General features: G+C 34.9%; 1 pseudogene; it reads right to left on the reverse strand.

Moving 5' to 3' along the window:
* Positions 1 to 8,141: 8,141 nt before the first annotated feature.
* On the reverse strand, positions 8,142 to 14,182 carry LOC114025716 (annotated as a pseudogene).
* Between the last annotated feature and the right edge of the window lie 502 nt (positions 14,183 to 14,684).

The raw sequence follows: 14,684 nt of genomic DNA on the forward strand, positions 1-14,684 counted from the left end.
GCAGCAGACTAAGCAAAATTAGATCTTATGTTCTTGCTCACCTCCTTGCTTTTCTTGTTCAATGATTTCTCAGGAGAACCAAAATGCCTGAAGGGAAATTCTCCTAATTTGTCATTGGCTAATTGCAAACACCTAGCCAGCTGGTAGGTGAATTGGGGTATAGTAATGAAAAGTAGCATTCAAAGTTGAAAAGAAGGGACTACATAGAAACAGGCAAAAAAAAAAGTGATTTTTGTTGTTGTTGGAGGCATGGTTCTAATGTCAATACCTTCTTAGTTCAAATTCAATTTGGAGAAAAAAAAGAAGCACTAGTGAAACATTTAACATTTTTTTTCCCACTTGGGTGAAGCAGTGGAAGTTAAGTGACTTGCCCAGAGTCACACAACTAGTAAGTACCATGTGTCTGAAGCTGTATTTGAACTTAGGTCCTCCTGAAACTAGGATCAGTGCTCTATCCACCAGTTTGCTGCCCAAACTTTTTTTTTTTTAAAGGAGGTTTACTTTGTTCTAACACAGAGAGAATATGCAACATGTATACAGTGGTGCTTAATTTGTTTGGATATGCCCCCTGCCCCATATCTGAAAATGTGCTTGGTCCAAAGGTCATCAGGCCATGGTACTTGTATGGTCTTAGGCTCCAACCAAGTCTGAGAAGCCCAGACTGCTTGTGGTTAGGATTTTTAGTGGCCTTAGGTGGTCAGTTAACTATATCAGGGAAACTGGAGCCAATCAAGTCCCAAGGCAACTTTGTCTTCTTTTATGTTGTGTGTGTGTGTGTGTGTGTGTGTGTGTATGTGTGCTTCTTCATTTTTTTATGTAAATAGTATTTTTTTCCAATTACATTTAAAAATAGTTTTCAGCATTAATTTTTATAAAATGTTTGAGTTCAAAATTTTTCTCCCTGCCCTTTGCCCCCTCTCCTCTCCCCATTTCCCATGATGGGAAGCAATCTGATATAGGGTATACATATGCAATCAAGTTAAACATCTTTCCACATTAGTCATATTGTAAAAGAAACATAACAAAATGATAAAAACATAAAAAAACAACAAAAGTGAAAAGATTATGCATTAATACTCCTTCCTTCCTTCCTTCTTTCTTTCCTTCCTTCCTTCTGTCATCTTTGCCATTCTGATGTGTGTGACGTACATCAGAATTGTTTTGATTTGTATTTCTCTCATTCATGATTTGGAGAACTTGTATATGATCGATTGCTTATATTTCTGCTTTTGAGAATCAGCTAAACATGTTATTTGACAATTTGTCTATTAGATAAATGGCCTTTATTCTTAGAAACATGCATATATATATATATACACATACATATATACATATGTGAATATATGTATATATAAATATAAAAATGCACACACAAACATATGTATGTACATACATATACATATGTGTGTATGTTATGCATGTACATGTATAGTGCATATGCACTGTTATAAATACCTGGTATATACATATATGTGGTGTATGTGTGTGTGTATATATATATATATATATACATATCCATATATACGTGTGTGTGTGTGTGTACTCACACATAACATTTTGAGCCCCCCATCACCTGAGAAAGGCCTAAAACCTGGACTAGCCACTCAGAAGGAAGACATTTTGACCCACTCTGAGCTTAACCTACCATAATGCTTTGCACACTCTGGCATAACAGACACATTTTGCTCTCTGAGTGAACACAAAATACCCCTTCCTGTGCCAGCAACTACAATGCCAGATGAAGCTGATCAGGAGCATTCTTTTGTTTATGACTGTCCAGAGCAGGACACCTTGAACCAGACATTATCTTAAATAGTGGGACTTTTTCTTATCTTGGTATTTTATGGATACATTTTATGCTATGTTGTGATAGGTAAATAGAAAGATGGACATATACATGTACATATATACACACACATAGACACATATACATACATGCACGTATATGTGGGTATATAGGTGCTTGTGTTTAAACCCATGTTAATGATAAAAGAAACACAGAGCTATAATTTCAATTAACACCTTGACATTCTCTTATCTTATCATATTTACAATCTATCTAATTAAGAAATTCCTTTCTCAAATTATGGTTAACACATATAGAGACTATAATTTTGACTGACACAGGCAACCTGAGCAAGGAAGGGAGGGAGAGGTGAGAGGGAATTATTCTGAAGATATAAGGTCCCCTTTGTTTCTCTGTCATTGGACTAATTTTTCACAATGAACTCCCATGCATATCTCTATATGCCTGTTCTGCCAGCTTTGAGAGAAATAAACATCCATATGCAGCATAATTTTGTTTGTCTTTCTTAAAATAAACTCAGTAATAGTTAACCATATATATGTATGTATATGTGCACATATATACACACATATACATACATATATGTATATATATGATCTTTTCAGACTAATTTGTTGCAAATATTTTTATTTACTGTGCCCTAATTCTAACTAGATTGATCTCTGTGAAAAATCTTTTCAATTTTCTGTACTCAAAACTATTTTCTCTCCCATGTTCTTCTGTATCACTTGTTTTGCAAGATTTCCACCATCCATGGTTAATAAATTAATATCATAGTTCTCTCTCTCTCTCTTGGATTTTTTATATTTGTGCAATTCATGAGTTTGGAGCTTGTCATTTCTGTTAGACTGTTTTTTAGCTTTTCCAGATGATTTTGGAGTCTTTGGGTTCAACATCTTCTTGTCTTGGGTAGTTAGTTAGTTTAGATGAGGAATTTATATTTTATTATATGTTATTAGATACACAATAGGAAGCCACTAAAGAGTCCTGAGTAGAAAAGAAACATGGTCAGATTTGTGCCTTAGGAGATTATTTTGGTACCTCTCTGGAGAATGAATTGGTGAAAAGAAAGGCTAGAACTGAGAGGCTACTGCTGTGTTCTATAAAAATTTTAAGAGGTAGAGACCATAACTATCATTTTCTGAAAAATGACAAAAGAAAGAAGCTATAATTACCATTACTATCACTTCTGCTGGTCAATCTCCCTCAAAAATCTGACAAATCTCACAGTCAGAATTATATATTTTGCCAAATTTTCAGATAATTTCCCTCTGCCTCAGTTTGTTAGTCATGTAGTGAGATTTCTGTTTGGATATTTGCATCTCCTCTTTTAATTGACACAGATAGTTTACAGTAGAAGAGCAGGTATCTAAGTGACAACTGGCCAGAGGGCAAAATGCCAACTGTTTAGGGAAAAATAAAGCAAAACTCTAGGAACATAAGGCGTTTGAATGCATGGCTTTATAATTGCAAGCAATTAAATGTTGTGATTAAGACAGAAAAGAAAGAATAATGAAATAAAAACTGCATTGATATGCAGTGCACAGGGTGATAGAAACTAGATAGGTTCTGTAAGATTTGGATGTAAATATGAAAGAATGTCATGTCTTTGACATGTACTGCTTCATAGGACTAAAATTAAGAGTTGGAAAGGACTTTAGGGGTCGTATATTCTAATTCTCTCACTTTACAAATAAGAAAATTGAGGCTCGTAGAAAATAAATGTCTTTTTTAAGAGAGAGGCAAATCTATATTATTTCTGTTTAATTTTTGTGCTGTGTCCATAAAAATGTACTATACTTCTAGCTTCATATTTTGTGATTATTTAGCATAGGAATCATTAAAAACTATGTGATTTCTTAACAGTAAAAATAATCATATGCCAACATACTATGAAGAGGCTGTCGTTGAGTTTTGAGGTCTCTTTTACATGAAATTCAAATTGTTTGAAGAAGCCTTAGAAAAGGTGAGGAAATTTATGGTGCTTTTATAAACCAATTCTAAAGAGTTTTTGGGAGTTCACTGATTACTATTTATCCAGTGAACATAAAATTTAATATATATTCAGGTATAACATTGAGGAAAATATTTAAGAAGATTCAAAGGACAGCCTCATGAATAACACATTTTCTGTTACAATTGTGGAAGAAGGTTCTTAGGAATATACTTATCAGACAACCTAACCCTAAATATTCCTTGCTAAACAATCTTGAATGTTATTGTAATAGTTGAAATGTAGAACACACACACACACACACATATATACACACACATATATATACACACATAGAAACATATACTTGTGTGTGTGTGTGTGTGTGTGTGTGTATTTGCTTTGAAGAGGAAATGGAGAAATCTAACTAAAATTGTTGGCTTACACACAAATTTAATTTGGGGTTTAAAAAAATGTTCTTGGAAGGACAAGACACATGTTGAAAGGATTAAAGAAAATATGCTTTGCTTAGAAATTTAGTCTAAATGGAAATCTGGAATCTAAAAATATCCAAGTACAAAAAAAAGTTTCTTACATGTTAATTATTATATATAATATGTAAATATATGTATTTATAGTAATATTCACAGATTATATATTATGGAACAAGTTGCAAGTTCCTAAAAATGAAATTGAAGGAATGGCAATGTGTTATTTTTCAATGACTTTTCCTTTTGTTGTCATTATTTTCAAGTCATTACATTTTTTTCTCCTCTATTAAGTGTCTACTATATTGAAGATAAACAGGATTGATGAATATCATAGCCAAGCTTCACAGGAAAATACAAAGACAATATGAAAATACTATTTGATTGTTAATATGTGTAAGTAAGAATTCAGAGAAGATGAGACATTTTTAGGGATTTTAAGAATGAGTAGTAATGACCTAGGCCTTCAAGAGTAACACACACGTGCACACACACACACACACACACATGCGCTTAAACACACATATATACTAGTTAGTTGGTTTCCATTTCTGATGTTTTCTTGGCAATGTCTACTCATATTGCCATGAATATCAGAATATTAGAAATAGAGACTTGTAAGATAATACAGAAATTTGTCATTCACTTCTTCCTCAACCTCTTGACAAGTTTTACCCGAAATTTTAAGGAAACAAGGAGAAGCAACAGAAGGATTTAAGTTCAACCACTTTTAAATTCTATTATGAGTACTTGGCAAAATGTAGGCCCCATTGGTTAATTACATTCTTATCCTTTTTTGTTATGTACTTAGGAACATAACTGATCTTCTTATTTAGTGACCCCTTAAGACAATTATTAACTTTCTCAGGCAAGCAAGCCACTTGCAGCTTTGATTTAGGCCTTAAACCAGTGATTCATAACATACATATGCATAGAAGTATGCATGCATGTATGTATATGCATTGAGATATGTACACATATATGTTTGCATATGTGTAAGCAGATATGTATATGTACACATACACATATTTACATATATATTATGTGATATATCTATATCTATCTATCTAGATAGATATAGATAGTTATTTGAAGGAAATACTAAATGCTTTCATTTATAGGTAAATGAAAATAGATATTTTGATTTTTTTAAATATGAGCTTATTGAATCCCTAAAATCTATCCATGGACCCTAGGTTGAAAACTCCTGACTTAAAGGATAACTTTGGATTATATTATATGACATAATCAACTTTCTGTCATTGAACTCCATGTACCATGTAGGTTCCTGAAAATTCAGTCTAGATTAGTTTCTTCATTCACTCTCCCAACTAAATACTTGTCTTATGATTTTGTTGCCATTAGGGCTATAATGAACCAGGATAGCATACAAACAACTAATATGTTTTCTGTTGTTTTATTTTCAGAGGCATTCACCATTGACTATGGAGATTCAGACTGACTGCTAATTAACCGCAACTTTGCTTCTTTTTTATAGCAATAATTAAGGAGAAGCCTACCCCACAGTTAAAAGTCTATGTTCAGGCCTACACACTGTGAAAAATGATTTCTCTTAGAAATCAGTATCTTGGAGACTCAGAGCTTCTCCCGCCCTCAGCTCCCTTCTCTAAAGTCCTTTAGGACATTATTGATAATGAGATTGCATTGAATCTCTTTATCCTAATCAGACCCTAAACCCAGGCTTGAATTGATTTTATCAAATGTAGGGAAGCTGCTCAGGCTTGGGTGGAGACAAATTCTTCTATCTAGATAGCCCATGGCTAGGAGTAGTAGGGAGGGTGGTCTGATAGGAGGGGTATTTTCTCTGTGTGTAAATGATAATGGGATGATATCAGGCCCTCTTAGAAAGGTATAAAACTGGGCATCCCAACCTCAAAATCAAGCCAGTTCTGGGTTGGCCCCCTTGGGGGGGAGCAGTTCTAGACTATAACTCCCATGCAATGCATGTCACCAGCTTGAGAGAAATTAAAACATGGACACACAACCAATCCTAATAGATCCAGGAGAGATAATTTAAAAATTATTGGACTTCCTGAAAGCCATGATCAAAAAAGGAACTTAGACATCATCTTTCAAGAAATTATGAAGGAAAACTTCCCTGACATTCTAGAACCAGAGGGTAAAATAGAAATTAAAAGAATCCACCAATCACTTCCTGAAAGAGATCTCCAAAGGAAAACTTGTAGGAATATTGTAGCCAAATTCCAGAGCTCCCAGGTCAAGGAGAAAATAGTGCAAGAAACCAGAAAGAAACAATTCAAGTATTGTGGAAACACAATCAGGATAACACAAGAATTAGCAGCTTCTACATTAAGGGATCAAAGGGCTTGGAATATGATATTCTGGAGGTCAAAGGAGCTAAGATTAAAATCAAGAATTACCTATCCAGCAAAACTGAGTATATTCCTTCAGGGGGAAAAAATGGACATTCAATGAGATATAGGATCCTTTATGAGTATTTTTGTTGAAAAGATCATAGCTGAATAGAAAATTTGACTTTCAAATAACAGACTAAAGAGAAGCATGAAAAGGTAAATAGGAAAGAGAAATCATAATCAACTTACTCAAATTGAACTGTTTATGTTCCTACATGGAAAAATGATATTTGTAACTCATGAGACTTTTCTCAGTATTAGGGTAGAAAAGATGACATCCAAAAAAAAAGGTGGGTGAAAGAGGATTATACTGGGAGGAGAAAGGGAGAGATAGAAAGGGATAAATTATCTCACATAAAAGAGGCAAGGAAAAAGTTTTACAGTGGAAGGGAAGAGGGGAGAGGTGAAAGGGAATGAGTGAATCTTACTCTCATCGCATTTGGCTTAAGGAGGGTATAACATACACACTCAATTGGGTATGGAAATCTTTCTTACCCTATAGGAAAATATGGGGAAGGGGATAAGGGAGCAGGGGGATGATAGAAGGGAGGGCAGATTGGGGGAGGGAGTAATCAGAAGCAAACACTTTTGAGGAGGGAGATGGTCAAAGTAAAGAATAGAATAAACCAGTGGTGGGATAGGATAGGATAGGGGAGGAAAATATAGTTAGTCTTTCACAACATGACTATTATGTGTTTTGCATGACTATACATGTATAATCTTTATCAAATTTCTTGCCTTTTCAGTGAGGGTGGGTGGAGAGGGAAGAAGGCAGAGAATTTGGAACAAAAATTTTGAAAATAAATGTTAAAAATTGTTTTTACATGCAACTGGGAAATAAGATATGCAGGCAAAGGGGTACAGGAATGTATCCTGCCCTACAAGGAAATAGAAGGGTAAGGGCATAAGAGAAGAGGGGAAGGATGATAGAAAGGATGGCAGATTGGGAGAAGGACTATTTAGAATGCATGCCATCTTCAGAATGAGGTGAGGGGAGAGATGGGGAGAAAAATTGGAACTCAAAATCTTATTAAATTAAATGTTGAAAACTAAAAACAAATAAATTAATTAATTAAAAAGATCCCCCCAAAAAAGAAAAAAATAAATATTTGTTGAATTGAACCATGAGGCATTTTTCTTTCCTTTTTTTCTTGAAGTTTTATTGATATGTTTTGTTTTTACATCAGTCATCTTGGAATATGTCCACTCCTCATCTTCCAATTCATTAATTGGAAAAAGAAAAGCAGTTAAGTAAAGCCAATACAGCTACATCTAACATTTTATGCAATATTCATCCCCATAGTACCCCAATCCAAGGAATGAAGAGAAAGGCATGTATGGCTTTTTTTTTTAACCATTTCACTTTGTAAGACTGAGTTGTTTAAGCTATGTATTTCTTATTTTGTTTATTTTATGTTTAAGGTAATTACATTTTTTTGCTAAAAATTGTAATATTTCAATTTGATTGAAACACAACAAATTCTTATCTGCAATCATTTAGCCACTGCCTGCTCTACTTAGCTGCAAATCTCGTCTCTTTCTTCAGCAATTGTAAGGTGGATACCTTTTCCTCGGGGAAGAGATATCCAAGGCTTATTACCTTTGCCAATAACAAAAACGTTTGACAGCTTAGTGACAAAACATTTGCCACTGGCATATTTTACATGGGCAACATCAGAAGAGCCCTCCAGGATGTTTTTCCTTTTTTGTGATCACACTAATTCTACCAAGTTAGCTCCACCAGTCACCATACATGGGTTACCAGTATCAAACTTGATGAAATCAGTGATCTTGTCAGCTTCTAAATAAATCTGAACTGTATCATTCACTTTGATGAGAGTATCTGGGTAACAGATGGGGCAGTATGGGTCACCAGATGGGGAAAACCTTTTGTACCCACAAAGATGTGTTTGACTTTGCACAATTTATATTTAGCCTCTTAATCTGTGATACAATGAACAACTAAGTTTTCCTTTGTCTCGTAAACTGGACAGAAATGTTTACTTGTCTTCTCAATGCTAATGACATCCATAAAGTCAGCAGGGTATGTAATGTCAGTGAGGACCTTGCCATCAATCTTGATAAATCATTGTCTGCAGATCTTCTTTACTTCATCTCCAATCTGGGCATAATTGAGTCTGTTTCTCAGAAGATGAAGAGCAGGAGACACTCTCTCAGCTTGTGGAGACCTGTGGAGGAAAAATTCCTGTTAACTTATCCAGTATCCAGGAGTTTGGAGCTGCTGCAAGCTTCAGATGCTTCTTGGGGCCACGAGCCACGGGTACACTGTATCTGGGACAAAGTGGGAAATTTATTTGGTTGTAGGGTCAGAGGTTCTGTCTAGTTATAAGCTGTGTGCCTTTGGTCACTTCACTTTATCCTCACTTTAAAATCATAGGATTTAGAGATGAAAGGAAGCCTTAAACCTCATCTAAGCACAATAAATTCCACCCCCCCCACACACACAAAGCAAGGATTTACCAAAACCACACAGCCTATTAGTAGAGATGAAGACCTAGATTCTTTAATTTTCAATTTAGATCTTGTTGCATTGTTTATTACTCCCCTCCTGTTTTACAGACTAATGTTATCACTAATGTCTAGAATATTTTCCCCCTTGATGTCCTTTAAGGCAACTATATAACTTCATTCAGTTTGGGAAGTGGCCAGTACAAAGGCATAAAGTAAGGAGATGGAGTCCCAGGTGAAAGAAAATAACAATTTGGCTAGACTGTAGAGGACAGGAAAAGGTTTTAAAAGTAACAAAGTTTATGTTTTATTTATAGACAGCAAGGAACACTAAATCTATTAAATAGGAGGGTTACAGTCAGTTATATGAAGGATGGATTAGAGTAGGAAAAGACTTGAAGCAGCATGACCAAAAGGAAAACAGTATAATTCATAAATTGTTATTTGGCCTTTGCTTTATGACCTCTATGAAATAGGAATCCATGAACCTATAAAGTAATCCTTTTTCTTTCATACAGCTTTAATTGTTAAAAAGCTTTTTTTATGATTTTTTTTTCCCACCCCATTCATTAACCTTAGTTCTGCCTTCCTGCACCAAATGAAACAAGTTGAATCCTCCTTCCATTTCATGGCTTTTCTAATATTTGAAGACAACCATCATATTCTTTTTCTGCTCTTTTTTTCTCCAAATGAAACACCTGAGTTTCTTGAACTTATCTTCACAAGATATGAATTGTGGACAATCATCATCTTCATTGTCTTCTCCTACAAACTTTCTAACTTACCAATGGTCTTCCTAGAATGTGGTGCCTAGGACTGAACACAATATTCCTGATATGGAATTAGTAGGACAGAGTACAGCAGAATCCCTATTGCCTTATTCTTGGCTTCTATGTCTCTCTGAATGTTGCCTAATATTGATTGTCACTTATTCACTCTTGGATATATGCTAAAAGATTTGTCAACAATTAATACTAACACTTAGTACTTAATTTTAGTACAACATTAGTACTAAGCAACTGCTTAGTGCTAAAAATAAAGGGTTGACATAGATATAGAGCTTCTTTATTAAAACCATGGAACTATTCAAAATGCAATTCTAGAAATAAGCAAGTATTAAGGTAAAAGGCAATGACCCAGAGAAAGCTAGGCTGGAAGTTTTGTATTTAAAAAAAATTGTAATGAATAGTTCTTAATCCAACTGTCACCTTCATTCTATTTGTAGATCATAAACCTTAACAGAAATGCCACTCTTTTCTATGAAAAAATGTTGCTAAAAACTTAAACTTAGACATAAAGTCTTCCCAAACTATTTGTAACTATCTTTAGTGATGCTAATCACTTGAGTAAATTTGAATTAAAAATTCTCAGTAGTAATCCTTCCTTTTCTACTACATTAGATTTTAAAATTAGGCACAAAGTGGGCCATCACATGGAACATATATGGGGGGATGAGCCTGTGCTCTGGTCTCTTATTAAAGGGTATTTGTGGGGCAGCTAGGTGACTCAGTGAATAGAGCACTGGCCCTGAATTCAGGAGGACCTGAGTTCAAATCCAGCCTCAGACACATAACACTTACTTAGCTGGGCAAGTCACTTAACCCCATTGCCTAGTCAAAAAATAAATAAATAAATAAGGGGTATTTGAAAAATTCCTTATTGGTTCTTATGTACTCCTGTGACTGGATTCTGTGTTAAAGATTATTTATTGGTTACTCAACTGGCAGAATCTGCCCCCTCACTAGCATATAAGACCTATAAAAATTCTCTGCATCCTTCTCTCTCTCCATTAGACTTCCAGCAAAAGAGAAGAGAGAAGTATTTCTTTTCCTTTCTCTCCTATTGGCTATGGTAGCACACAAAAAGTCCATAACAATAATGAGTATCAAGTCATTTAAATGACCTTAAGATAAGAACTCAAGACACTGGATGTTCCTTCTATTTTGTTTCTTTCCCTGACCACAATTGACTGAACAACAACCATGAGTAATGAATATTTAGAAGCTTTGACATCTGCCTTGTAAGCTCAAAATGTTGGGAGTTGCTGAATTGGTGCTGGTTGGCCAGAGGGAGGTTTATCCTGGTACTATATTCCTTCCCATTGAAGATGACCATTACCAGAAGGAAACTGCAGCTGAAAGCACTGAGAAAGCCAAAGCCATGTCCTGGTTGGCTAGGAGATCTCTACCTCATGAGCTGTTCAACCATTTTAAGTCAGTGTTGAAGGGGAAGTTATCTTTTAAGCAGTCATGAAAAGTTGTCTTTAATTCCTAGTAGAGTCAATAACTAATATATAATTTTTTGTTTTTTAAGTACCTGTTATTATTACTTATGAGTTTTGCATTCCAAGCAATTTTTTGTTGGTGGTGATAAAAATAAATAGCTTTCCTATATGTGATAACTTCTACTTTGTATAATAAATACTTTTGTTCTATAAGAAACTGTAGGAGAGATGATAGGTTGATAGATATATAAATGCACATTCATCCATTCGTGATGATTATTCATCTATTTATTAGTTTGTTTAATAAATTTTCCCTTATCTCTGAGTGGGATGCTATGAGTAATAGTAAAAGAAATAATGTTTTTTTATTTTATTATTATTATTTTTTTTAGGATCAGGTTCCCCCAAAACAGAACTCAATCTGGTTTAAGTCTAGAGCTGGAGCTTTTTGTGAAAAGTGTGCTCCCAACCCTGGGCAACAAGTGATATAAAAATAGAATTTGAAATAAATTGATGGCTGAGGTTCCCACATCGGTTTCTTTAGTCACCGTTTAAGTCTTCCAGAAAGAAATACTTCCCAGTGAAACTATGACATAGCCTATTCAATAAAATAGTGCAATTGCTTTCTGACTATTCTCCAAACAGATTTATCTAAACACCACACAAATGAACATGTTTCTCAGAAAGCTCAAGTACCTTATGAGAGGTATCTGGCACTGACTTATTATCCAATAAAACTAAGTAGTACCCAAGGCAACCCATCTAGCACATTCTTCAAGCAGAGTACATTAAAAACTGCTGAAAAAGCCTTTCTAAAAAAATAAATACACAAAGGAAGTCACTCTTGGATTGTCTATTAGCACTTCTTTGCAAACACATCATTTAATAATTAATTTCAGTGACTGCTTTTGAATTCACATGTACCAGTTTACAGTTGGGGCTACACATCTTATCATGCACAGAAAACAATTGCTTATTATGTGTCAAACACACTTATTTGCTGTGATGGCCTTGATAAGGAGCAAACATTATGATTCTTGGATCAATTTTTATACACTGGCTATTTTCCATGATATTAGATACTCTGATAAAGCATTGGTCATCAAGAACTTTTAAAATATATATTGTAGGTACTATATGAACAAGGTAACTTCCATTTGATAGGAATTTACTAAATATCAGAATTAGTAAGTGGTTTGTTAGGTTGAAATCTAAATATCATACATTAAAATATTTGGTAATGAATAGCAACATTTCACTCATCTACAAACCCATGTGTCCATGACATATAAACAATACTAAGAATTATCACCATGCCTAATTACACAATAAAAATGTGAAATTGAATATCATGTGTCTTTCCCATACTTTCCTTTCTAGCTTGGCTTTTTTATGTAACCTGTCAGTGAGTTAAGTGTAAGCATGTGAGCATTCAGTTTTCCTAATTTCTCTTTCTAATAATCTGGGTATGAAAAAAAAATAATGCAGATGGGTCATTTGGGGGAGGGAATAGTAACATAAAATGAATATAAGACTAAAATAAATTATGTAGGCTACATAATAAACCTGAATAAGAAAGATTTTTTTTAAAGTATTTACAAAATTGTAAAACCCACAGGAATTTAAGGATAGGAACAGAGTCTGGACCTATGATTTCTTTGGTTTAAGCAATTTTCAGATGAGGAAACTCTTACCAATACAAGTTAGCACCTTCTCTGCAGTTTAGTCTTATAGAGAGATAAAGAGATTTCCTGAAGGTTTGTATTACAGTTAGTATGTGACAGAAATGAGACTTGAATCTTTGGGAAACCAGCACTTTTTTCATATTGCCTCTCAAACATAGATGTGTATCAACAAAGTTTAGTTAACTTAGAAAAAAGGAGGAGCACATAAAGATTCTCAGGGTCTCCTCCTCCTCCACCTTATCTATTTTCAGCTTTCTATTCCCTCCTAGCTGTTGCTACTGCTGCTGCTGCTGATTATCCTTCATTCTTGAAGAAGATCATGACATCAGGGAAGTGATGCCATGACATGCAAGTGAATTGGATTTGAGTGAGGAATGGCTGTTCAAAGTCACCAGCCTCACTTTCACCTCTGGAGCCATCAGGACAATTGGAGATGGCCCAGGATGCGGTGGAGAACCTTGGCCTTTTAAAGCTAAGGTCTTTAACAAGTCTCAGTTTGACTAAGGCAACTTCTATTCACTGATTAAGGCTTAATAAGAAGTGAGGCAAAGAATGGCTTCTTAAAAACAAACAAACAAAAACTGAGAGGGGAAGAAGACCCCCAGAGTTTCTTGCCAAAACAGAAACAATTGCCATTTATATTCATTCTGAACCAAAGGTGCCTTTACAAGGATCAAGTTAGGCTTGGCCTGGGACCTATTATTGGCCAATCAATGAGATCCACAGTGATTAGGGGTTAGAATTCAAATAGGAATAGAATTAAAAACAAAAACAAAAACATGTTTCACGAACTTCTAACTAACATAGTACTAGTAGGACTTTGCCTTAGACAACTAACATTCTCAGGAACAGGCTTCCATGTTGGAGAAAGTAGGCAAGGTTTTCTCTTCAGGGAGAAGGTATTACTACAGTGAATATTCTTCCCATAACTTAACTCCATTTTCATTTGGCACAATCATCTCCCTCACTATCTGGGGTAAGCCTGCCCTTTAAGGTTCTGATTGATTCTATTATCCCTCTTATGGGGCCACCTTCTACTAACCAGCACTGAGGGTGATGGTTACACTGGGCTTTTCCCCAGGGAAGCTGCTTCCACAATTTTACTGTCTCTACTGCCTGTGACTTCTGTTTCCCAACCTGAACATCTTTCTGTTAGGATTGTTTCTTTATCCTCCTCCATTACCCCTCGAAGTTTCCCCAAGCTGTTTTCCATTAAAGTCCTCTTTTGATGCCTAATCACGGTGTGGAGACTACAATAGATTCTCTGAGATGGAATGAACCACAAAGGCCATCCAATCCAAGTTGTACCTGAACAAAAATCTTCTCTACTATACCAGACAATACCAGACCAGGCATATATTCTCTGATTGAAGAACAAACATTCTGTTTTGTTTTGAAATACAAATACATAAATAATGCATTTTTTTTATTATATCATGTCTAAACATGTCTCAGAAGCTCTCACACATTTCCCTGCCCTCTAAGCCAAGGAGAAAATCTAGCCCCTCTTTAATAGGATACATCTTCAAATATTCAAATTTCTTCCACTTTTTGTTCCATAACTTTCTAGTTGTGACCCTTTAATCTCTCTGAACTTCAGTTTCCACATCTCTAATATAATATGTGGAAACTTCATATATAATAGAGGATTGGATTTGGAATCAGAGGAAATGGATTCAAAT

The sequence above is a fragment of the Vombatus ursinus genome, unplaced genomic scaffold (genome assembly GCF_900497805.2).
Source record: "Vombatus ursinus unplaced genomic scaffold, bare-nosed wombat genome assembly UNPS02014832.1, whole genome shotgun sequence".
In the NCBI taxonomy this organism is placed as follows: Eukaryota; Metazoa; Chordata; class Mammalia; order Diprotodontia; family Vombatidae; genus Vombatus; species Vombatus ursinus.